The sequence below is a fragment of the Kogia breviceps genome, chromosome 3, assembly GCF_026419965.1.
Source record: "Kogia breviceps isolate mKogBre1 chromosome 3, mKogBre1 haplotype 1, whole genome shotgun sequence".
Taxonomy (NCBI): domain Eukaryota; kingdom Metazoa; phylum Chordata; class Mammalia; order Artiodactyla; family Physeteridae; genus Kogia; species Kogia breviceps.
Genome location: NC_081312.1, coordinates 12,511,255 through 12,538,427, shown reverse-complemented (window position 1 = coordinate 12,538,427; position 27,173 = coordinate 12,511,255). Strand labels below are relative to the sequence as shown.

Sequence of the window (27,173 nt, the reverse complement as noted above, 5' to 3'; positions counted from 1 at the left end):
GATAGAATAGTATAACAACACCCCTACCACCTAAACAATGATCAACTCAAGGCAAATCTTAATTCATCTTTATCTCTCTACTAACCCTGTCCTTCAGATTATCTTGAAAAATATTCCAATCGCATAATCTCACTCACAAATATTTAAGTAATTATCTCTAAAAGATGTGGCTGAAGGACTCAAGAGTTAACTCCAAGGGGTTCTACTGGCTAAACATGGATCAATCTGAGCATCAAAATAAACAGTAACTGTAATGGGTTGTAACATGTCAAGTATTTCTAAAAGGTATTCTCTTTTAACATAACCATAACATCATCACATCTAAAAAGTTTAAGATAATCAACTACCCAATGTTCAAATTTCCCCTACGGTGAAATATTTTTTTATAGTTGTTTTCTTCAAATCAAGATCAAAATTTGGACTGTTTCCAGTCTTTTGCTGTTAGAAACAGTGACACAGTAACTTTGTACACACATATTTTCAGATATTTCCCCGTATATATCTGTAAGACAGATTTTTAGGACTACTGGGTCAAAAGGTAAATTTATGTGTAATTTTGTTTAATGCTGCTAAATTTCTCTCTAAAGTTGTACCATTCTTCATTCCCAGTAGCAATGTATGAGAGTACCTGTATCTATCACCAAGAGAATATTTGTCAAATGCTGGACTTTTTTGCCAATATGATAGGAAAGGAATTATATCTTGTGCTGTTTTAATTTGCACCTCTTATTATAAATCAGGTTGGGCACCTTTTCATATAAAGGCTAATATGTATTTGTCTCTATGAACTCACTGTTCATTATCTCTTGCCCATCTTTCTATAAAGTTATTGGTCCTTTTCTTCCTCAGTTTTAGAGGAATTTCATACATTTGCGAGATTAATGCAATGTCCATAACGGAAGCGGCAAACGTTATTCCAGTTTGTTGTCCTCTTTTCACTTTGATTTACTAGTGAAATTGATTTACTCTGATGACGATGTTTTCTGCTATGCAAAAAAGGAGGGGGAGTGTGTATTGTATATACAAATATGCATACATACACATATACATATATTTAAGTGTGTGAATACCGTACATCCTGGCACAGTATGAGAAGTGAATCCAATCCTAGCTTTTCTCAATTGACTATCCCAGTATCACAAACACCACTTATTAAAAATTCCTATTTTCTTCATTGATTTTAGGATGCTGCTTTTATTATATAGACTAAATTTCTACATGTCACTGGGTTTTGGTTTTTTAATTAATTCATTCATTTATTTTATTTTTGGCTGTGTTGGGTCTTCGTTGCTGTGCTCGGGCTTTCTCTAGTTGCGGTGATTGGGGGCTACTCTTCGTTGTGGTGCGCATACTTCTCATTGCAGTGGTTTCTCTTGTTGTGGGACACGGGCTCTAGGCATGTGGGCTGCAGTAGTTGTGGCACATGGGCTCAGGAGTTGTTGTGCACAGGCTTAGTTGCTCCGCGGCATGTGGGATCTTCTGGGACCAGGGATCAAACCCCTGTACCCCGCATTAGCAGACGGATTCTTAATCATTGCACCACCAGGGAAGTCCTGCCATTGGGTTTTGGTTTTATATCTTCTATTCAGTTGATCTGTATCCCTGAACCAATACCACATTTTAAAAGTTATTATGGCTTATAATATGTTTCATTACCTAGCAGGGTAGCCTCCCATCCTTACTGTTCTTCAGTTTCAAAGTTCTGCTAGCTATGCTTGCTTATCTGTTTTTACAAATAAACTTTATAATCTGACCAGACCTAGGAGGAAAAAAATCTGATGACATTTTTATTGGGATCATGTTACATTTATAAATTATTTTAGAAACACCTGACATCTTTAGGATGTTAAGTCTTCCTATTCAGAATATTTGTTCAAGTCAAGTTTATGTTTATATCTTTGGGAGGTTTTTATTACAATTTTCCTCATAAATTTTGAACTTTTCTTGTTTAGTGTATGCCTATGAAATTTGTTTGGCTAAATGGCACCTTTTCTTCCATTATACCTTGTAACTGATTTCTGCGGTTTTTAAAATTTATACATTTTTCAAAGGCCCTTTTCAGTCTGTTTAGAGGATGCATTCCCTGACCACCCAGATGATACTAATTTCTCTCATCTTTAAACATCTAGTGAATTAAAAAATAAAAAGTTTTACATTTTTCATGACATTTCATGACACCTGTTCTATCTCCCCTACTAGAATAAAAACTTTTCAGAAACAATGTTGTACTCACTTTCTACTTTAAACTCAGAACCTTGTATGATGCTGGGAATTTAGCAGGAACTCAGCAAATATGTAGTTGATAGATAAGGAAACAAAGTATAATAACTAGCTTATATAAAAACTCCTAACATACTCATCAAACAACATTTCTGACCCCAGTAAGCTTGCAAATACTTAACATTAATCATGAGGGGAATGTGAGAGGACTGGTTAAAAATGATTACTACTTCTGGGGGTAAAGTTTTCAAAGCTGACGGCCTTGAGTCATCCAAAATGAATTGGAGAAGATGGAAGAGGGATGCAGAAAAGGAAACAAGTTTATATAAATAAGAATAAGGGAGCTAGAGTTTGTACAGATTACTGGAGAGTAGAGATGTGTACACAGAGAGAAGCACAGACATCAGGAGAGGGTCCCACTTATGTATTCAGCAGAGTGTTGATCAGAGAATGCATGCAAGAAAACTACACGAGACTGGGGGAAGACCACCAGAAAAGGTTAAAAGACCATAACAACACTCACCAAGGTCAGTAATAATGCCTGTCCCCACCAACAAAACTGGAAAAACCTCACACAGGATACTGAGGAGAGGACTCAGAGAGTCTTGCCTCAGTGGTGGGGAATAAATAGCCCTAAACTAAAGACTAGTCTGACCTAACAAATCTTAAAATCAAGACTCAAAAGGATCAAACTATTTCTAAGAAACTTAACTATGTCCCAAAGCAAAAAATAATTACAGAAATCTAAAAATATATAGCATGCAAGGTAAAATTTACATTGCCTGGTAGCAGCCAATAAAAAATTACCAGACATTCAAAGAAGGGGAAAATAATTATGAGGAGAAAAATCAATCTATTGGAACCAACACAGCAATGAAATGAACAGTTAAGGACATGAAAATAGTTATAAGTGATTCTGTATGTTCAAAAAGTTAAATAGAAACTTGGAAGATACAAAAAAAAGATGCAAACCCAACTTCTAAAGATGAAAACTATAATGTCTGAGATGGAAAATACACTGGATGAGATTAACAGCAGATTAGATATTGCAAAAGAAACAATAAAGTACAGTAATAAGAGACCCAAAATGAAATACAGAGAGAAAAAAAGAATAAAAACAAAATGAAAAGAGCATCTGTGACCCACAGGACAATTTCAAGCAGCCTAATATACATGTAATTGAAATTCATGAAGATGGGGGGAGGCAGAAAAACTGTTTGAAGAAATAATACTAAAATTCTCCAAATATGATACCTACAAAACTCAGGTCTAAGAAACTCAACAAACACTAAGCTCAGGAAGTATGAAGAAAACTATGCCAAGGCACATCATATTAACATGGCTCAAAACCGGTGATGAAGAGGAAATCTTAAGCTGTAAAAAAAAGACATGTTACATACATAGGAAAGTGATAACAACAGCAGCATAGTTATCATTGGGAACAATACAAGTAAGGAAACAGTGGAGCAAAAATCTTTAAAGTATTGAAAGGAAAAAACAAAAAACTATCAACATCTAATTTGATACCTGAAGAAAATCTTTCAAAAAAGGAAGTGACAAGAAGAGTTTTTTGGACATAAAAAATTTAATGAATGCACCACCAGCAGATCCATACTACAAGAAGTGTTCAAGGACATCCTTCAGGTAGAAGAATACCTAATGAAATATAAACCCACACACAAAGAATTGAGAGTACCACAGATAAATATGTAAGATTTATTACAAAAGATTATTGATGCTTAAACAAAAATAATAACATGGTGATGTAGGGTTTATAGCATATGTAAAAGTAAAATGCATGACATCAACAGCACAAAGGCCAGCAGGGAAGAATATTCTATTGTAAAGTCCTTTTAGAAGATGTGATGCGGTATATGCAACACCATTTGAAGGTAGACTGTGGGAAGTTAAAAATATGTACTATAAACTCTATAGTAACCACTGAAGTAAGAAAACAGAGGTGCAATTAATAAGCCAACAAAGGAGATCAAATGGAATCATACCCCTAAAATACTCAATTGATATAAAAGCATAACAAGAAGAAAGGGTAAACAAAGAACAGATGGGATGAACAGAGAAAAAAAGCAAGATGATTGATTTAAACCTAACCACATCAATAACCACACTAAGTATGAATGCTCTACATATGCCAATTAAAAGTTAGAGATTGTTAGATTGGATTAAAAAAAGCATGACCCAAGTATATGCTACTTAAACATACTTTAAATATAAAGACACAAATAAGTTAAAACTAAAAGGGTGAATACTCTTCATGAATATAGACACAAAAATCCTCAACAGAATACTAGCAAACTGAATCCAGCAAATTATAACAAGAATTATATATCATAAACAATTGAGATTTATCCCAGGATTGCAACATTGGTTTAACATCTGAAAATCAATTCACATAATACATTATATTGTAGAATAAGGGACAAAAACTACAAGATCATCTCAATGGATACCAAAAAAAGATTTGAAAATCCAACACTCATTCATGATTTTAAAAAGCTGAGCAAACTAGGAATAGAAGAGAATCTTCTCAGCATAATAAAGAGCATCTATGAAAAATCTACTGCTAACATCATAGTAATTGCTAAAAGACTGAATGCTTTCCCTCTCAACCCAGGCAAAAGATAAGGATCCACTCTCACTTCTGTTCAACACTGTAATAGATATTCTAGCCAGGGCAACTAGGCTAGAAAGATATAAAAGGCATCCATATTGGAAATGAAGGTGTAAAACTCTATTTACAGACCAACATGGTCTTGTAAATAAAAAGAGTCAAAGGAATACACTAAAAACCTACTAGAAGTAATACACAAGTTGAGTACAGTAGCAGGATATAAGATCAATACACAACATCAGTTATGTTTCTATACACTAACAATGAACAGTCTAAAAATGAAATTAAGAAATCCATTCCATTCATAATAACAGGCAAAAAAAAAAAAACCAACCCTAACATACCTAGGAATACTTTAACAAAAGAAATGCAAGACTTGCACACTGAAAACTACAAAACATTACTAAAAGATATTAAAGAAGACATCAATAGGGACTTCCCCAGTGGTCCAGTGGTAAAGAATCCACCTTCCAATGCAGGGGATGCAGGTTCGATTCCTGGTCAAATGCAGGGGATGTGGGTTCGATCCCACATGCCACAGGGCAACTAAGCCCACACACCACAACTACTGAACTCACACACCTCAACTAGAGAGCCCGCATGCTGCAAACTACAGAGCCCACACACTCTGAACCCACACGCCACAACTACAGAGCTCATGTGCCCTGGAGCCCACACGCCACAACCAGAGAGAGAAAACCCACACACAACAACTAGAGAGAAGCCCGTGCGCTGCAACAAGGAGCCCATGCACCACAATGAAAAAGATCCCGCATGCCTCAATGAAGATCCTGGGTGCTGCAACTAAGATCCAACACAGCCAAAAATAATAAAGAAAATTTAAAAAAATAAAATAAAGTCTTCAAAAAAAAAAAAAAAAAAAAGGAAACATCAGTAAATGTAAAGACTTCCATGACAATGGATTGTAAGACATAATATTGTTAAGATGTCAATACTCCCCAAACTGGTCTACAGATTCAACACAATCCATATAAAAATCCCTTCCAGCTCCTTTACAGAAACTGACAAGGTAATCCTAAAACTCACAGAAATGCAAAAGACACAGAATAGCCAAAACAATCTTGAAAAAGAAGAACAAAGTTGCAAGTCATGCTTCCTGCCCTGAAAATTTACTACAAAGCTACAGTAATCAAGACTGGTATCAGCATAAGAACAGACATATAGGTCAATGCAATAAAACTGAGAACCCAGAAATAAATCCTTACAGTATGGTCAGTTGATTTTTACAAAGGTGCCAAAAAACTTTAAGGGGAAAAGAATAGTCTTTTCAAACAAGGGGTGCTGGGACAACTGATATCCACATGTAAAAAAAAAAAAAAAAAAAGAATTTGGACAACTATCTCACACTGTACACAAAACTAAGTAAAAATTGATCCAAATCTATATGTAAGAGCTAAAACTACAAAATTGCTAGAAGAAAACACAGGAGTAATTCTTCTTGAACTTGGCAATGATTTCTTAGATAAGACACCAAAAGCACAAGCAATGAAAGAAAAATTTGAGGGCTTCCCTGGCGGTGCAGTTGTTGAGAATCTGCCTGCCAGTGCAAGGGACACAGGTTTGAGCCCTGGTCTGGGAAGATCCCACATGCTGCAGAGCAACTAATTAAGCCCATGAGCCACGACTACTGAGCCCACATGCAACTACTGAAGCCCGTGCACCTAGAGCCCATGTTCCGCAACAAGAGAAGCCACTGCAAGGAGAAGCCCATGCACCACAATGAAGAGGAGCCTCCGTTTGCTACAACTAGAGAAAGCCCGTGCACAGCAATGAAGACCCAACACAGCCAAAAATAAATAAATAAAATAAATAAATTCATTAAAAAAAAAGAAAAATTTGATATATTAGACTTAATCAAAAGTAAAAATGTTGTGCTTCAAAAGACACCATCAGGCTTCCCTGGTAGTGCAGTGGTTAAGAATCCGCCTGCCAATGCAAGGGACGTGGGTTCGAGCCCTGGTCTGGGAAGATCCCACATGCCACGGAGCAACTAAGCCCACACACCGCAACAAACAGTAGGCCCCACTCGCTGAAACTAGAGAACGCCTGCGTGCAGCAACCAAGACCCAATGCAGCCAAAAAATAAATTTTAAAAATGTTTTAAAATTTTTTTTAAAAAGTGAAAAGACAACTTAGAGTATGGGAGAAAATATGTGCCAATCATACATCCAATAAGGGGCTTATATCCAGAATATGAAAACACTATTACAAAAAAAAAAAAAAAAAACACTATTACAACTCAATAATAAAAAGAAAAATAACACAATTTTAAAAGGATCTGAACAGACACTTCTCCAAGTGGCAAAAAAAGTACATAAAAAGTACATAAAAACATATTCAAAACCATTATTCATTAAGGAAATGCAAATTAAAACTACAATGAGATTAGAAATGATGAAATTGCAAAGGCTGACCATTCTAAGTGTTTACAAGCATGTAGAACTAGTAGAACTCTCATATTCAACTGGTGGGAATATAAAATAGTTTGGCAGTTTAAATTAAACATACACCTACCCTATGATCCAGACATTTCATTCCTAGGTATTTACTCAAGAAAAAATAAATCTTATGTCCATACAAAGACTAGTGCATTAGTGTTCATAGCAACTCTAAGTGCAAAAGCCAAAAACCAGAAACTATCAAATGTCCATCAACAGGTGAATAAACAAATTGTGGTATACCTGAATAACCAATCTGTGATTAGTGTCTTTCCACCTGTACTGGTAATTTTTCAGTACTAAAAAATTCTCATTCATTATCTCTTTAAATATTGCTTTTGCCCATTCTCTATTTCTTTTCTTTCAGGAACTCCACTTACTAGACTTTCTCACTATAACTTCTCATTCTGATCATTCTAATTTTCATGTATCTTCACTGCTTTTACATTTTCCATTTCTGTATCTTTGTGCTGTATTCTGAATTATTTATTCTGATCTATATTCCAGTTAATTCATTCTCTCTTGGGGTTTGTTTAATTGTCTTATCTGTGGTTAAACTTAACAAATGAGTTTTGAGTTTTTATTACTGTATTTTTCATTAATAGAAATTACATTCAGTTCCTCTTTTCAACCAGCTTTGTAACTCTGTCACTTTTCAGACTCCTGCTCCCTGCATATATTTTCAAACGTGCCTTTTACTTACTTATATAGAGCCCATCATGGTTATTTAAATAATAACTAGTAATTACAATACATAAGCCTTTGCAAGTTTTCTTCTAAATGTCTATTGTTTCTGTTGATTCTTGTTCAGGTTGTCTTATTTCCATGTGCACTTGGTTATCTTTGACAAATTATCCATTGACCTCAAAACTTTACTGGTAGGACTTTTTTTAAGCCAAAGATGAAAGTATACTCCTACAGAGAATATTTGCATTTGTTTACTATACCATTTTAAATTCATGCCTTGACATATAACCCAATTTAAAAATGAGCAAAGGGGGCTTCCCTGGTGGTGCAGTGGTTGAGAATCCGCCTGCCAATGCAGGGGACACAGGTTCGTGCCCCGGTCCGGGAAGATCCCATATGCCACGGAGCGGCTAGGCCCGTGAGCCATGGCTGCTAAGCCTGCGTGTCCAGAGCCTGTGCTCTGCAACGGGAGAGGTCGCAACAGTGAGAGGCCCTAAGCCTGCGTGTCCAGAGCCTGTGCTCTGCAACGGGAGAGGTCGCAACAGTGAGAGGCCCGCGTACCACAAAAAAAAAAAAAAAAAAAAAAAAAAAAGAGAGAGCAAAGGATGTGAACAGACATTTCCCCCCACCCAAAAATAGACAATTGGCCAATAAAGACACGAAAAGGTGCTCAACAGCATCAGTTATTAGGGAAATACAAATCAAAACCTCAATGAGATACCACTCCACACACAGTAGGATAGCTATAATCAAAAAGACAGACAAAAATAAATGTTGATGAGGATGGAGAAACTAGAACCCTCATACATTGCTGGTAGGAATGAAAACTGATGTAGCTGCTTTGGAAAACAGTTTGGCAATTCCTCAAAACAAACACAGAATTACCATATGACCCAGCAATTCCATTTGTAGGTAAATGGAGAATGAAAATATATTTCCTATGAAAATGGAAAATACATTTCCATACAAAAACTTGTATGCAAATGTTCATAGCAGCATTATTCGCAATAGCTAAAAAGTGGATATAACCATCAGCTAAGGAAAGGGAAAGCAAAACGTGGTATTAACCATACAATGGAATATTATTCAGCCATTAAAAAGAATGAAGTACTGATTCATGGTAAACATGAATAATCATTGAAAAGATTATGCCAAGAGAAATAAGACACAAGACATGTTGTATGATTTCATTCATATGAAATGCCCAAAATAAGCAAATCATACAAACAAAAGTAGATTAGAGTTTGCCGGGGGTTGAGGGAAAAAGGGGAAATGGGGAAATGACTGTTAATGGGTATAAGGTTTTTTTCTGGGGGTAATAAAAATGTTCTGGAATTAGATAGTAATGATGGTTGTACAACTTTGTGAACATATGAAAACCCACTGAATTATACACTCTCAAGGGTGAATTTTATGGCATATGAATTATATCTAAAGAAAAAAAGATTTTTTAAAATTCTCATCTTGAAATTTTTTTAGACCACCAAGGTGATGTGTACTTCCTTCATGATCTGGTAGTTACGGCTGCCCAAGGACAGATTTTTTTTCCCTTCTGCTTTACTTGGCCTCAAGACAATTTTCCTTGCAGATCCTTGAAGGAGGTTGAGTTTTCATCCTTTCCATGACATCAAAGACCTTTGGGATCCCAGAATTACAGGCAGAAAGTCTCTGTTAGCTAACCTTGAATGAGCCCTGGACTAACTTCTAACTATACCTCCGGTCCTACAAATCTACCAAATTCTTATTCAAATCCAATCAAGTTCCCCCAGTTTAGCAAATACCCTCAAAGCAAATAAGACTTAAGGGCTCCTATAGTCTCTCAGATTTTCGGCTCTTAGATTTTGACATATTAAATCCTAAGTACCTTAAATTTTTTTTAAATTCAGCAATTCTTTTTTAAAATACAGCTATATTCAGTGTGAAGGTTTTTCCAAATGTCTTAACTATATTCCAAAAGTGCAAACCCAATATTTACTTTTCAAGTTGAAGTTAACTCTAGTGAGTTAGGACAGGATTTGCAAAAACTAAAGACAGCCTAATATAATCCACAATAAAGTAGCTTTAGAAGTACTTGTGACCTCGGATGAATACAGTAGATATTTAAGACTTAGATAACATACTCCTGTATATTAAGATGAAAAGTTTACTTTAGAAAAAAATTAAACTTTAATTTGAGTTTTAAAAGAAGCATGGGTGGGTGACCTGTCTCTTAGGTATGGAGGCTCTTTTACAACTAAAGTAAAAGTAAGATTGCAGCAAGGATACACCAAGAGACCAAAGAAAGGACAGCCCAGAAACATGAACATATGTATGGAAACTTGATATATGATACTTATAGATTACTGAGAGGAAAAACAGAATATTCAATAAACTATGCTGAGAAAAACTGACAACCTATATGGAAAAAAATGAAACTGGATCTCCACTTCACACCACACAAAAATCAATTTCACATGGACTAAGGACACAAATATGAAAGGCAACATTTTAAAGCTTTTAGAAGAAAATATCAGACTATATCTTTATGACCTCAGGGAAGGGAAAGATTTGTTAAACAAGACGTCAAAAGAACAAACCATAAGGAAAAGGCTGACATATTCAACTACATCAAACTACAGAATGGGTCTATCAAAAACCACTATAAAGAAAGTGAAAGACAAGCTACTTACTGGGAAAAAGATATTTGTCACATGCATAATTGACAAGGGATTAGTACCCAGAAAAAAAAAAAAGATATATATATATATATATATTCTAGAAATCAATTTCAAAAAGACAAAAAAATTAAGAACGGGAAAAAAATATAAACAGCTATCCCACTGAATAGGAACTATGAAAGGTTCAACATCATCAGTAATTAAAGAAATGTAAATTAAACCCTACCATTTCTCATCTACCAGATTGTTGAAAAGAAAAAATTCAGATAATTACAATTGTACAAATATCTCAAATGTTGTTGAGAAAGGGAACAAAGTGAACACTTAATACGCTGCTTGTGAGAGTATAAACTGGTACAACCACTTTACAAAGCAATTCAGCGTTATCTAGCAAAACTGAAGATCCACAACTCTACTCCTAGGCAAAAAACATAGGAAATTCTTGCACATGGACACAGAGAAACAGATTGGACAGTAATAACAAAACAGCTTTCAATGGCAAAAAGTAAAATTAAATTTTAAAAAAGACTGAAAACACCCTAAATATCCATTAACAGGAGGGTGGATAAACAGCTGTAAATTCATATAACAGAATAGCAGAAAAAGCAAATGAACTATAACACAGCAACACAGGTGAATCTCATAAATATAATTTGTGCCCCAAAAAAGTCATGGAATAAACAAAACTAAACACTACATTACTTATGAATACCTATGTATGTAGTAAAACTCTACAGAAAATCAAGGAGCATGGAAAAAGAAAGACACAATCAGGGAGAAAGATACAATTAGGGCTTCAACAATATTATGTATTATTTCTAACACATGATATAGGTACCGGGCATTTATTTTATTTGTATTCTCTAAATCTGTAGATGTGTCAAAAGTATTATTCTGCACATATGAAATAATTTTTCACTTAAAAATTAAGCAAACACAGTAACAACCTAAATGGGAAAAGAATTTGAATAAGAATAGATACATGTATAACTGAATCACTCTGAAACTATCACAATATTGTTAATCAACTATATGCCAATATAAAATAAAAAGTTAAAAAAATAAATTTAAAAAAATTAAAAATAAAAAGCAAATACATGTTGTGGTAGAAAATATGAAAAATACATAAAACTATATGAAGAAAATTAAAATTATCAATAACCCCATCATCCTGAGATAACTATAATATTTAAAAGAAATAAATATACTTAAATGGTATGTCTTCTTCTACTCTGTACTTTGTTTTAGTTGGGTTTTGGTTTTGGCCTCGGCCGTGCAGCGTCTTAGTTCCCAGACCAGGGATCGAACCCATGCCCCTTGTAGTGGAAGCATGGAATCCTAACCAGCAGACCGCCAGGGAATTCACATTTTACTATTTTTATTTACTCTTTTTTTTTTTTTTTACAGCTTTACTGAGGTACTGACTTACAGTGAATTGCACATATTTAAAATGTACAATTACATGAGTCAGTCATATGTATACAGTGGTGAAAGCATCTTCACAATCAAGAAAACTTGATTCATGTACCAATGAATATATCCACCATCCCTAAAAGTTTCGTCATACCCCCTTTGAATGCATCCCCCTTTTCTTTCCCTTGCCACTCCCCCCCTCAGGTAACCACTTATCTGTCTTCTGTTACTTTAGTTTGCAGTTTCTAGAATTTTTTCAGGTATAGTCTGGGCATAATTTATTCATGTTTCACTTTAGTACATACTGCCACGTATTTACACTTTTACCAGCAGAGGACAAGAGTCCCAGTTGTTCCACATCCTTATCAACACTTGATTGTTTGCCTTTTCCATTTTTAGCCATTCTTTTCATATCCTAAGGAACATACAGATAAAACTACTGCCTGAACGACAACAACAAAAATTAAACTCTCAATGAAGACTGGAGTGAAACTCATAAAGAAATTTTCATCTAAGAGCATTTTCCCTTAAATGCATAATAATAATAATTGAAGCAATTATTAACTGATGTATGCCTCATGAATTCTGATTTAGTCAAAATGTCCGATACCTACATAAGATTGTTAGAAGAGTCACTGAGATACACACTAGAAAAATCACATGACAAAAGTAAGTTGGAAGTATCTAAGTATCTGGAACTCAGGTGAAATACAATCCAACAGTTTGTTAAAGTGTGACTTTGACACTGATAAAAACACCTGAACCCAACAGATCGAAATACCACTAAAATAGTGTTCATAATTTGAATTGGGGAGATTAAACACTTATAGTTCTAGTCAATATGCGCAGCAACTTGCTGTCAGCTTCCTATGCTGGGTGATGCACGTTAACATAAAAGTATTCTATTGGCCTTATATTCTTTCCAATCTGACTATACACTCCCCTATCACTCTACCACCCTATCACTGCTCCTTCAAATCTTTGTGTCTCAAAATAAGGATTCTACACTGACTACCTTTATTTCTTCACCCTCTACTTACTCCTCAAAGTCCTTCAAATTTGGCTTCCTTCCTTATCATTTTACTTAAATGTTTGTTGAGTTCAATGACATACTCTTAACTACCAAAACCAATAGGCACTTTATCAGCCCCAATCTTCCTGATTCCTCTGATTCATTTGACCCCAAAATAGATTTCTAGCCTTATGAAAACTCTTCCATCTCCTGGCTTCTAGGACACCACTGTCTGTTAGTTTGCTTCCTTCTTTCCTGAATGTTCCGCCTTGGTCTCCTTGGCTGTCTCTACCCATCACTTAAGTCCTGGTGTTTTCCATCCTTGGTCTTCCTCTCTTCTTACTCTACTTACTGGAATGTTTTCTTCCACTCTCACAAGATTAACTATCACAAATCCATGGGTGGTTCCAACATTCACAACTCTGATCCTGACTTCAGAAAATCCCCCTACCAACATATCTAACTGCCAACTAGGCACCTCAGCCAGAGGCCCTACAAGAAGCACAAACTCATTTTTTCTCAACCTGAATTAGCCCTTCAATTTGTTAGTTTTTATTTGTGAATACACAATTATAACTCAAGTGGAGCCAACAAAATACAAGAGGAACTTAAAATGTTTTCTTCTTCAGGGTTAAAAAAAAAAAGCAAATTATTATGAAGCCTTTTTCCTCCAGTTATGAAGACACTCAAAGTCATCAGCAAAAACTATAAAATACAAAATATATGATAAAAACCCAAATCTCCTCGAATCCCAGCTCTCAAAGGCAAGCAATATAAATCTCTCCTTCCAGAAAGAGCAATCTTTAGCCATGATAAAGTTCCATATTGAAATATTAAGTTGGTAAGTAGGCGGTGGTGTTGCTATTAACTCTTAATATTTCCAGGCTATTTAATTATAACAGTATCAATCAGGGAAAACACCTCTAATAACTGCCTACCTAGAGTGAGAATCAGTATATTTTAAATACGAAAGCAGTCCTTTTACATGCTGTATTTTAAGCACTCTAAAGGAATCAATGTTTTTGGCTTGGCATCTATCTTACCTATACCTGCACGTCCACCTGTGTGCGACATACCCACGATTCATGCACAGTACTTCCTTGATTTAAAGAAAACCATAGTAAAGAAGGAAGAAGGAAAAAAAAATTGGAGGAGATAGATACAAACCAAATCTAAAAACCTAGCTGGGTAGATAATTCATGTTTTGCAAAAACCAAAACAAAGTGATGTTTACCAGCCCTTCGCCGCTTCAAAAAGTTTCAGAAACTTCACAGATAAAAACCATCCGCTAACCGGTTCTCATCAGACTCTCCACGCAAAGGAAATGCGTTCGCTTTCCTCTCAACGCAGACGCCAGAGCCCACCTGGGGCCGGCGGTCGCAAGCGCGCGCTCAGGGCGGGGAGCACGGCGCGCGGCCCTCCCCGCCGGGGCTGGGGTCTCCCCTCCGTCCGACCCGCGGGTCCCAACAAGCGGACCGGTGAACCCAGCGGACCTACAGCCCACCGTACTCCCACAGAGCGAGTATCTGCCCTCCCGGCCTCGGAGATCGCGGCTGTCGAGGGGCCCCAAACCTCCCTCAGGCCTCCAGAGAGCAGGCGTCGCTGAGGAGACTCGGCCCCGCGAGGCTGGGGGCAACGAGGCTACTGTGCCGCCCACGAGTCCTACCGTGAGGGCAGGCAAGCGGCCGCTCGAGGCCCGCGCCACGCTGCTCGCCCGGGGAAGCACCCACACCTGAGCCCCTCTCACCCCCGGCTCCCTCCCCCGCCGTGTCCCCGGGGTCTCCACGCACCGCTCTCGGGGAGCTCCCGCCTCACACAGCGGTGAGGGGGCCAGTTACCTGCTCGAGGCAGTGAGCGTCCTGGCGTTCCCGCCCGCGGGAACCGCGATCCGGTCACCTCGCGCGGCCGCGCCCCGAGGCCCCGCCCCCTCTCCAGGTTTTTCGCCCCCCCCGCCCCCACCAGGTCCGCTCCGCCAGATCTGCCCCGCCCTCCCCAGGTCCGCCCCGCCCGTCGGGAGGTGCAAGCCGAGGGGCGGGACGGGGAGGGGCCTCCGGTCAGTGTACCTGAGCGCCAGGCGCCTGCGCCCTCGTTTCCTCGCCTCCTCGGCTCTCCCAGCCGCAATACTCGGGTGCTCCCTCTAGAAGGGAATAAAATGATGAACATCCTTGAATAGGGAAGGAAGGAGCAGTTTCTCTTGCCAGAAGATAGTTCTGCACGCAGAGAAACTTCTTGGAAGCAGAGAAACTTCTTGGAAGCAGAGAAACTTTTCTTAGTTGTGTTACTGGTCTTTAGTGTTTACATCCTAATGATAAAGTCTTTGAGAATCAGCTCGCAACTCTTCACTTTTGTGACTTTACATTTCCTACTGCTTTGCTAGCAGCAGGTACGTTGGAAGGAATCCCAAAGGTATCCACTACCTGCCCCACCCCCACTGTGTGCTGGAATCCCCTCTGGCACCCTGGCAAGGAGTTGACTGGCCCTTTTTTGCCTTCCTTGCTGGAAATCTCAACACTGTACTTGGAAAGCTGTTGAGTGAATTCCTAGGTTATCTGTTGATGAATGGCTAACCTTTTGAGAGGCTGCTGGATTGTAAATTGAAGGTGATAATTTTCTTCCTGGAGAGTCGTCTTTCCCAAAATGGGTTCTGTTAATCTCCAGGCCCTAGATGCTGGAGTGAGGGTTAGGGTGGTTGGCGGGTGGAGAGGAGGCCTAGATCCCGAGAACAAATTAATCTGGGGAAAGAGGCACAATATAGTTACTCCTTGAGCTGATAAGGCATTCAAGGCCTAAAAACTGTGTTTTACTTTGTATCATCCTCTATTTCTCAAATTTACTGAACCTGAGGAGTGACAGAATATGCCACCCCAAAATATGCCACTTTGGCATAAAGATTATTTTGAGCTAAAGGCACTTGAGAATCAGATGGAAGAAGGACCTCTGATCTTCCTTTTTCTTCCCCAAAGCAGGAGATGGAACTCCCAAGTGAACGATGTCCCCCCGCTACCCTGAGGAAAGAAACAGTCTTATCACCAGAGATGAGAGTCCAGGATGAGGGAAATCTATACAAACAAACCTTGTTAAACTAACCCTTATCTTCATAGCCACTTCTCCACTATTAACTGCCCTAGCTCAAGCCCCTTTGTTTTGTCCCATTTTCACTACTTACTACTTTGTCCAACTTAGTATGTGTTCGGCTCTAACTGCTTCTTTGGTCTTCATTGTCTTGTGGGTGCTCCCATGTACATGTAAAAAATCTTTATGCGTTGCTGCTATTAATCTGTCTATGTCAATTTATTTTATTTTATTTTTTTTTTGCGGTATGCGGGCCTCTCACTGCTGTGGCTTCTCCCGCCGCGGAGCACAGGCTCCGGACGCGCAGGCCCAGCGGCCATGGCTCACGGGCTCAGTTGCTCCGCGGCACGTGGGATCCTCCCGGACCGGGGCACGAACCCGTGTCCCCTGCATCGGCAGGCGGACTCTCAACCACTGCGCCACCAGGGAAGCCCTGTCTATGTCAATTTAATTCTCAGTTCCAGGCAGAAACCCTAAGAGGGTTAAGTTTTTGCCTCTCCTCCAGACCATACAACTCTCTTCTTGAGAAATGCCAGTTACCATCCTGGGGCCTTAATGTTTCAACTAACACACTTTGATAAACACTGCTTTAAGTCCTAGTATATTCACGTTCAATAATTTTTCACAGTATTACAAATGTTTGCAAAGTTCTGTACTGTTTACACAAAGCTTTCACATGAGTCATCTCATTTAAGCCTCACAATTGTGATGTAGTTGTTATTATCCTCATTTTACAGTTGAAAATATTGAGGGTCAAACAAACAGTGGTTACCCAAGTATAGAATCAAGATTGACTCTGGACTTAAGACTCCAAGACTTTAAAAATATATATTATATAAAGTATGTAGATAATGTACTTTATTTAAGGGTCAAATGACTCTGTGATATATATATATATATATATATATATATATATATATATATATATATATATATATATATATATATATAACCGAGTCCAAGCTTGCTCTGCTCGCCACAGGACAGGCCAATAAATCGGAGATGAGGTGTTGAGACAAGGAATACGACTTTATTCGAAAGCCCGCACACCGAGAAGATGGCAGTCTAAAGTCTCAAAATAACCATCTTACTGGGGTTTGGGTGCCAGTTTCTTTTATAGCACAGAGAGGGGAAGGAGATGAGGAAGTAAAGTAAAAGGGCCATAAATTTTGCAAATATCCCCTGGAATGGCCAGCCTCGGGGAGGGGATGTGTTAATTTCTTCTTTTGTGTAGCCATTCACAGGTGGACAGGGTCTGGATGGTTCCCTCAGGCTGAGGGGCAGGGTTCCCCTAGGCAGGCCGTTATGTATAGACAGTATCCTTTTAGTGAACAAAAGCAGCGGAATGCAAAGGTTAAAGTAAAAGAAACAGATCCAACATGTAGTCTGATTTGGCTCTTCCCTGTTACATATATATATATATATATATATACTTTCTCTCTCTCTCATTTGACCCTTAAGTACAGCACATCCTTGGTTAGAAACCTCTAGATTCCTGTATTGTTTCTCCAGCGCAAGGACCTTTGCCTATCTTTTACTCCCTGCAGCACCTGACATCATAGTGTAGGGCACAAACGTGTCACTCAGATGCGCTGGGTGAACAGAGTGAATGAACGCTCAAGAGTCCTTATTGAACTGGACTGGGTGCTTGGTTCCCTGACTGAACAGCCTTAACAACCTGCTCACTGATGCAGAAGTCCCCAAACAAGAGCTTCCCAAATTGTTCCTAATTTTCTTCCATCTAAAAAGGCTTCTTGGACTTCCCTGGTGGAGCAGTGGTTAAGAATCCGCCTGTCGATGCAGGGGACACGGGTTCGAGCTCTGGTCCGGGAAGATCCCAAATAGCGCGGAGCAACTAAGTCCGTGTGCCGCAACGACTGAGCCTGCGCTCTAGAGCCCGCGAGCCAGAACTACTGAAGCAAGCACACGTCGAGCCTGTGCTCCACAACAAGAGAAGCCACCGCGATGAGAAGCCCGCGGCACCGCAATGAAGAGTAGCCCCCGCTCACTGAAACTAGAGAAAGCACGCGCGCAGCAACAAAGACCCAACACAGCCGAAAATAAATAAATAAATTTATTTTTAAAAAAAGAATCCAGACAAAAAGGAGCCAATAAATAAATAAACAAATATTTAAAAAATAAAAAGAAGTAGATTCTTAGAAGAATCTACTCTGCTGACAGATATAGTTCTTTGAAAACAATGAAACCACTTCCTTTGTTTTCTTCGAAATGTCCCTCCTTCCTGTTCCACTTTCAGAGACAAGGCTACATTGATACAAATGGAGGGTACTGTGCACCTTTCTTTGTGCCCTTGTGTTCCCTTTTCCCATAGAATGATGGTTGTTGCAACATGCTGAGTGGGTTTTTGTTTATTGTTTGTTTTTTAATGTTAAACATTAGTGTTTTTAATGTTTAGTGTCATTATTTGAGGCAGATCTAAGGAGAAAAAGAAATTTGGGTTGATGTGGGTAACACTGCTGCTTAGATTTTGCCGTGTGTATTATTTCATTTGATGGAGACAAATAACTTAATCCCTGTCCTAATCCCTTTTCATTCTTCCTTCATTTAGAACAGTTTGTAAATGCGTTGTGACTTATCCAGCCCTACCTCTCCAGCCTCCCCTGCAACTACCCACCACCACACATTTTTGACCTTCTGAATTAATTGCAATTCCCAAAGGTGCCAAATTTGCACTACTGGTCTCTTTACCTCCATTTTATGCGTATCAACTGGCAAGTCCATGTTCATTCAGCTGCAGTATCACCTCTTCTGGAAGATGAAACTTCACAACACCCAGCTGAAAGTGAATGAGGTGCTCTTCCTCAGTATTCCTGCCATAATCCACCCATATCTCCATCATGGCACCTACTCAATAACTGCGATTATTGGCTTTTTTTCCCTCTTTCTACTAAACTCATTCCGTGTGAGTTACCAATAAATAGGAATTATGACTTCCACCTGTTCTCTGAGCACATACCATAGCCCCTGACATGTAGCAGCACTCAAATATTTGTTGAATGAACGAAAAACAAATCTTTAAAAGAATACGAATTCCTGGAGTGCTTGTGAAATAATTTTACAAATATATATGGTCCTATGAACACAGTGGGTGTGGCATACAGATTTCAGCTTCCCTCCAAATGATTTCCTTCTCATTTCCTGCCTTAGAAAAACAGGACAGCAGAAGCCTATACATAGGCATTCATTCAATCATTTATTCACCTGTTCAACAAAATTTTTGAGTGCCTATAGTACATCAAGCACTTGCTCAGAGAGAAAGTGACATTTCAGCAGAGTCATGGATGCCCACCAAATCTTAATTCTTTTTTCTGGCCTCAAAGCTAAACTACATTGTCCATTCCCCTTGTATCTAGGTAAAGCTGTGGGACCAGTTCTCATCAGTGGAATATGAGTATGAGTAGAGTTTCACTTCTGGACCTATGCAGTTAAAAACTTGGAGTCTCTCGCCCTCTTCCCATTCCTTGACCACCTTGGACCATTGCTAAACCGTTGTTAACCATTGCTAAAGCTAAGAATGCAACCAGATGGAAAAAGTCCTGGTTTCTGATTGACTTCACCCACCACCCACTAATCTTGATTGGATTGTGTTGTGAGTGAAAAACAAACTTTTTTGTGTAAACTACTAATATTGGGGCATTTTCTTCCCCAACAGCTAGCTTTACTTACCTTGATTAACATTGCCGTAAGTGATGACATAGAGATTACACAAAACGCTAGAAAACATCTTCTCTGCTCTAGGCATTGCATGGGAAACATGAAACATGAAAATTGATCAGAGAAAGTATTAAGATCATAGAGACTTTAAGTTTGTCCCAAAGGGATAACGAAAAATCTTTATGGATATGCAGCTCTTTTCTCTCTCTCTGATGGCCACCCGATCCAAATGCTGACATCTTGACATGAAAACAAGCATGGCGTCACCATCACATCATCATCATCTTTATCAGCCCTTGTCAGTCACCTTCATGCGCTCTGAAGGGTTTCCCTGTGAGCCTCAGGAAGTTCAGTGTTACTCAGAGTATGTACTAAGGAGTGATGGAAGATAGGAATACAAAGATAGGCTCTGAAGGCTCTTGAATATCTTACCAAGGAGACTGTATATTAATCTACAGGACACATAGTTGAATAAACTAGGGAATATTTGTGGCAGGATGAGTTTTTTTCTTTTTTTCTCCTTTACTTCCCAGTTTCTCCCATAATTCTGTGAGATCTTATTCCCATATCAATAATATCTAGCGGTTCTGCTCCCCTGATTGAAGCCCTCTGGTTCACCATGCATGTGCTTGGCTGCCCAACAGGAGGATTATGTGAATTGGACCTCTCTTTCCTTCCATTATTAAAAGCAAAGTGCTGGGGTTATATGTAGGAACTACGGATATCTGGGCAAAAAATTACACCATGGTAGAAGTGTCCCCAAAAAGGTTGTTACTTGCCCACTGGTTTCATAGTGTGAATTTATCATAGTATGGAAACTGACTTTCAGCTTTTCAAGCTCAGAAACTTGTTTCTCTTCCCCTGCAGCTTACTAAGTTAAACTCTGTTAAAGAGGAAAACTCAGCCAGGCTCACTAGAGGTTGTACTAGACAATAGGGCCTATTAATATTAATAGGGCCTGTCTATTAAAATAACATAAGAAATAGAATTATTCTAGGTCCCAGACATTTGTATCTAAAGGTGAAAATATGACACCCTGCAGAAACAGCCATACAGGAATCTAAATGATAATCAGAATGTTCTCTGGGGAGGGATATGGAACCAAAATTAGAAGAGTTAGGAGGAATACTGATTGATTAATAGCATCAAGTTATGATTGCCATCATCAATACCACAGAACAGAGTGGTCTGTCACAGTTGCAGATAAGCTGTGTGATTCCACTCACCAAGTGTACAGTCAGAGTCACAGGCCTTCTTCTCTGTAGTAGATTACAGTACTGGCTTCAGCCCTCACTGTATCCATACTCTTTGCCATGACTTTGAAGTCCCTTCCACTCAAGGAGTGGAATATATTTCCCTACCCCTTGATTATGGGTTCAGCCATGTCACTTGCTTTGACCAATAAAATGAGATTGAATAGTGTTCAAGTTCTGAGCCTAGGCCTAAAGAGGCCTCAGATGTTTCTGCTTGCCTTCTTGTGCTTCTGCCAATGCTGTGAGAAGGTTTTGCCTGGGCCAGCCAGCTGGTCCAAGGAGGGTGAGGGACACAGAGCATCCGAGATAAGCCCAGACTAGAGGAGCTAATCCCTAGCGGACAAGTAGACAGGTGAGAAATAATAGATGATTGTCATTTTATATTATGTCATTTGGGGACTATTGGTAACACAGCAATAATTGCCTGACATACCCTCCAGCTGTGATTTTCTGGGATGGAGTGGAGGAGGTGCTTTTACCCCACTGTGGCCCCAGAGTTCCAGACCAGCATGCCCAGGATTCCCCTCCCAAGTCACTTGGGGTCACCAACTGGACCAATGGTAAGTCAGAGGATTCAGTTTCCCAGCCTCAGTAAAATCCTGTTTGACTTTTTCTGTTCTTCTGGTTAGATGTAAAATCTAAATATTTGCCACAGCAGAGGAGAGAAAGATTTTTAACTCTTCAGAAGGCTACTTCTGAATATTACTGGTTGTTTACAAATGCAACTCAAAATCATTATTTGAAATAAAATTGAAAACCTATCATTTGTGAGTTTGCTTTCATCAGAGTTTTAGGAAAACTCATACGCCCAGCAAAATCCCCAGGCAGCTTAGAATGCCAAGACTTTCTTCCCCTCTCTTTAAATCCGCTCCAAGTCCATAAGGAGACTTCATGAATAAACGTGGTTGGCAGAGGAACCATATTTTTATGATAATTTCCATTTAATCTGTTAGTTTGAAATATGCATTAGTCTTTATACGAATTAGTAGTGTGTGTGTGTGGGGGGGGGGGTCTCAAAACACTTTACAATCCCATTTTTTTCAGACATTCCTTCCTCCCCCACTACTCCCTGCCTTTCTAGTGAAAGGCACCCTGCTAGTTTATGATGGAACTGAAAATGTTGGGATGTTTTTTGAGGAAATGTGGGAAGTCGGCAATCCATTTCCTACTTGATGCGGGTTTCATTTACCAGAAGGAGAAACAACAATAGCAATGCAAGCGCACTTCCAGCACAGCTGGACAGCAGCTCCATGCACTGGCTTTTAAAGAGTTATCCTATCGCCCCGTGAGGTGACAGCACTCAGGGGACAGGACAGGATCTGTGAAGGCCAGTGAAGCATACCCTTCCATTCCCGAAAAACATCCCCTCAGGAAACAACTTGGCGTTTCCTGCAAAACATGAACTTGCTTGGCAGCCTGACCAACTCATCGCCCCTGTTCATCACATACTGCCTGTCTGATTAATAACAATAACTAGTCCAAGAACAGAGTGACTACATTTTCAATAGGAAAGGGGGAAACAGGAGATAAACAGTGCCGTCGCCAAACAAACACATGTGCACACAGGCTCACACACCCCCCCCCCCCAAACATAGAAAGTCACTTTAAAAATGTCGAGAAATACAAAATGACTCAATCAAAACCACTTTACGTTACTGGAAACAAGGTTGAAAATTACTTCTCATCTCCCATCCAAATATGTTTGGAATGATACTGGCTGCCATTCTTCATTGACTTATCATGTGCCAAGCACTGTGTTAATGGTTCATATACATACACTTTTAAAAATTCTTGTAAAAACCCCGCAGAGAAGATCTCTAAACTTTACAGATAAATAACCTTTCCAAGATCACAAAGAAGTGATCAAGGAGCCAGGATTTAACCCAAGGTTGTGTGTGACGCTAAAAGTCAAGCTTATTTTATGAAATCACAGGCTTGATTGGTAAACTGTGAAACCCAGGCCTAGTTGTTTTCACATAAACCCAAGCCATTCCTCGAGGCCCATGGAAATTACCACCTCATCTATAAATACTTGACTTGTTCTAGACAAAGCTCTGATGGGTATAAGTAATAGAAATCCACTCAAATTCATTCAACTGAAAGTGTTTGGGATCCTAGTCCCAGCCCTATCCTGGTAAGAGAACAATGGAAACGTATAGGAATTAAGGATCTGAACAAATGGACCTCAGAAAGGTCAGGACCTGAAGCAGCCCAACACCCTCCAGCCCCTCGCCTCAAGGAGACTGCTTCTCTCTCACACCTACACATCCTGTCCAGCTTCTCTGAGTCTCCAGTCCCTCCAAGCTGCAGTCTGCACACAATTCCACGATCACTTCCTTGTTGGAAAATCTACCAGGTCTTTGAGCTCAGGGCCTACCACCTAAGACAAGTAACTGCTTCTCCTTTTCCAGATTCCTGGGAGGGGAATCTGATGGGCCCAGCTCATATTTTCCAGCCAGTTTCCACACAAGGCACAGGTTATTGGCTGGTCTCTGGTTGGGCATCCCTGGGTCAAATGTTCACCCTGGTCTAGTCATAGCTGGCTGAGGAAGGGAGGACCAAGTGATCTGGGACTGTACCTTTTGATAGGGAAGCACCCTGAAATCCAGTAAATGCTCGGCTCTTCTTCACTCCCTTTTTCTTTATAAAGCTGGTTTACACACCTGGTTTAGCACTTAATTTTAAATAGCCTCCTCATGCTCTCCAATTGCCTTCTATTTATTTTCTAGGTTTCTAGAAAACCACATCTTATCATCATTATATCTGCAACGCCTAGCAGAGTGCTAAGAACACAGTGGACACTTAAAAATGATTTGTTTTATTAGAGTTCATTGTGGGGTAGAACAATGCAGATGATCAAGAAGAATTCCTGAGGGAGGGAGACGCAAGAGGGAAGAGATATGGGAACATATGTATATGTATAACTGATTCACTTTGTTGTAAAGCAGAAACTAACACACCATTGTAAAGCAATTATACTCCAATAAAGATGTTAAAAAAAAAAAGAATTCCTTTATTCCTTCCTTTGCCCACAAAAAGATCTTTGGAATTAGAAAGAGAATATCAAACGTGATCCTGAGTCTTGAACCTCACTGGCTTAGCTACAGCATATGCAGAGAAGGAAATGAATTTGACCCTTTAGTACACAAACTCCAAATCTCCTTCCAAATCTTGCTCAAAGAGTCATCTAGGCCAATAGCTCTCAACCTGGAGTAATGCTCCCATGAACTATATCCTTGCTCTGATGCCATCCTCTTATCACCCATTCAGAGAAGTCTACTAGAATTAAAATAAATGACTCTTACACTATTATAGTGATAAGCTTGATTCTGCTCTGCTTTGCAAAAAAAAATTAGCTTCAAAACCTAAGTATTAAATTACTAGTAACTAATTATTAGTAAACATATTACAATTGGTATTGTGATTGAGAGTGGTTAATGTAAGACATTCTGCTGCCCACAGCTGAGATGACACTAATTCTATCAATAAGAATGTTTTCTGCCATTAATAACAGAAAACCCAACTTGAATAGTCATAAACATAAGGAAATGTATTGGCTGGTGTGGTGGCTTGAATCATGCTCGTAATTCTTTGAAATTCCTCTCATCAAGGTTGGGATCCTCTCCCTATGTCTAGGGTAACCATAGTGACTGATTGATAAAGAGACTACTGTGGAAATGACAGAATGTGGAGATAACAGAATATGACATCCAAGGCTAGGTCATAAAAGCAATACAATTTCTGCTTGGTTCTCTCTGTTCGCTTACTCTTGGAATCCAGCCACCATGATTTGAGGAAGCCCAAGCAGTTTGTGGAGAGGTCCACTTGACAAGGGCCATGACTCTCACATTGACTGAGCCAGCACCAACTCTCCAGCTATGCGGGTGAGCCATCTAGAAGTGGATTCTCCAGCCCCTAGTTGAGCTGCTCCAGCTGATACCTCACAGAGCAGAGACAAACCTTCCCCACTGAGCCCAGCTGACATTGCAGATTCATGAACTAAATAATGATAACATGTTATTTTAAGTCATTAAGTTTGGGGAAGGTTTGTTACACAGCAATAGGTAATTGATATGTCTAACCTAAAAGGAAGCCCAAAGGTAGATCAGATTTCAGAGTCATTGATTCAACAATTCAATCATTTATTATTGACTGTTTTTTTTTTCCCTTTTGTCTGTTCTAGATTATGTGAACATCATCCTAAATCTAGTTCCCTCATGTTTATAGAATGGCTGCCAGGAACAGTTAGACCTTCCTCTTTTTTAAAAAAAAAAAATTATTTAATTAATTAATTTATTTATGGCTGCTTTGGACCTTTGCTGCACGTGGGCTTTCTCTAGTTGCAGCAAATGGGGCTACTCTTCGTTGCGGTGCATGGGCTTCTCATTGCATTGGATTCTCTTGTTGTGGAGCACGGGCTCTAGGCACACGGGCTTCAGTAGTTGTGGCTCACAGGCTCTAGAGCACTGGCTCAGTAGTTGTGGAGCATGGGCTTACTTGCTCCGCGGCACATGGCCTCTTCCCAGACCAGGGCTTGAACCCATGTACGCTGCATTGGCAGATGGATTCTTAACCACTGCACCACCAGGGAAGCCCTTGCTTAGCCCTTCTTGGTCACTATCTCCCCATCCTTCACTAGTTTCCTTTCACTGGTCTGGACCATCTCCAGATTCCACCTTACTTCTTCACTTCCTGGACTGGCTAAAAGTAATGAGGACTCAACTTTTCTACCTGGCATTTTCCTGCTCATCACTTTTGACATTGTGCTGACCCCTTTAAACACAGCACAACATTGTGATGGAGTTCAGCAAATATTTCATTTCCCAAAATTAAATAGGATAGTTCTGTAAAAAAAAATAACTAGGTGGATTAAGTTTAGGATGTCCAGAGTGGACAGCTATTCAGAGTCTGATCATGAGAACCACACCTCCTCCTACTCCAAACTTGTACTCCTAGGAGAAGCTACTATATCTTCCCATGATTTCACTCCCCTAATCAGTTGATTGGTTCATGAGAAGGCATCTCACTTGAGCAGTGTCAATCACAATCTTTCTCTAGAATCTTTTTTTCAAACTATAGCCAGGAAAAAACAGTTAGTCTTCTCTTTTTTTTGGCGGTACGCGGGCCTCTCACTGTTGTGGCCTCTCCCGTTGCGGAGCACAGGCTCCGGACGCACAGGCTCAGCGGCCATGGCTCACGGGCCCAGCCGCTCCACGGCACGTGGGATCCTCCCGGACCGGAGCACGAACCCGTGTCCCCCGCATCAGCAGGCGGACTCTCAACCACTGTGCCACCAGGGAAGCCCACAGTCTTCTTTTTAGAAATAGAAGACACTTCGGTGGCCATGTCTCCTAGGAAGAAGTCATTATATAATAAAAGAAAGTGAAGTTGATATGCTTCCAAAGGCATTAGACTTCTTGGTTCCATTCAGTCCTGAGGGAAGATGCACCCTGTTCTTCCTTGTACTAGTACATAAGCCACATCAGTTATAAACCCATAAATGGCATCTTTTGCCTAAGTTAATGCATGTTTAGTTGCTGACCCTTAAACACAAGAGACTTGATATGAGTTCTCAAAAAACTAGGTCCCTGCAAGATTCTTTGAAACTGGGTCTTTGGCATTTTCATCCCATTGTGATTTGCATACATTTTCATTTGCTTTAAGTGCTCACCTCTTAGTATTTTGTTTATGACATGGAGTACTGGAAAAAAAAGTATGGTCTTTAGAGACAGAAAATCTGAGTTTAAATTCTGGCTTTAACCCTTTTTTGTGATAGTGCAAGGGCCTCTCTGAGCCTCAATCTCTTTTCTATAAAGTGGGGATAAAAATAATCTTTGCCCTAGCAATATCTTGGGGTCATTATGAGGATCAAAATTAGAAACGAGGAGGGATGGGGCCATACTCATCTTTGCACTCCTAATGTCTACCATAAGGCATGGAACAGTGGTGTGGATACTGAACAAATACTTGATGAACAAAAGAAAAAAAAAATGAAAGCATTTTGTACATTTCAAAATACTATTTAAATTAATATGATTAAGACCACAACAGTGGAGTATATATATAAATATTTTCATTGGCAGGTTGAGTTGATCT

The 27,173-nt window shown here is 39.3% G+C and overlaps 1 protein-coding gene across 9 annotated transcripts in view; it reads right to left on the bottom strand.

Annotated features, from left to right (window-relative positions):
• Positions 1 to 15,194, bottom strand: part of TC2N (tandem C2 domains, nuclear) — a 46,929-nt gene extending 31,735 nt beyond the window's left edge. The window contains exon 1 of one of the 9 annotated variants that reach the window (XM_067027882.1): positions 15,141 to 15,194. The gene's annotated coding sequence lies outside the window, so the exon portion shown is untranslated. Of the gene's footprint in view, positions 1 to 14,311; positions 14,797 to 14,867; positions 15,078 to 15,140 lie in introns of those variants that run through there. The other 8 variants (XM_059056078.2, XM_067027881.1, XM_067027889.1 and 5 more) reach the window with 8 other exon arrangements.
• Positions 15,195 to 27,173: the final 11,979 nt, after the last annotated feature.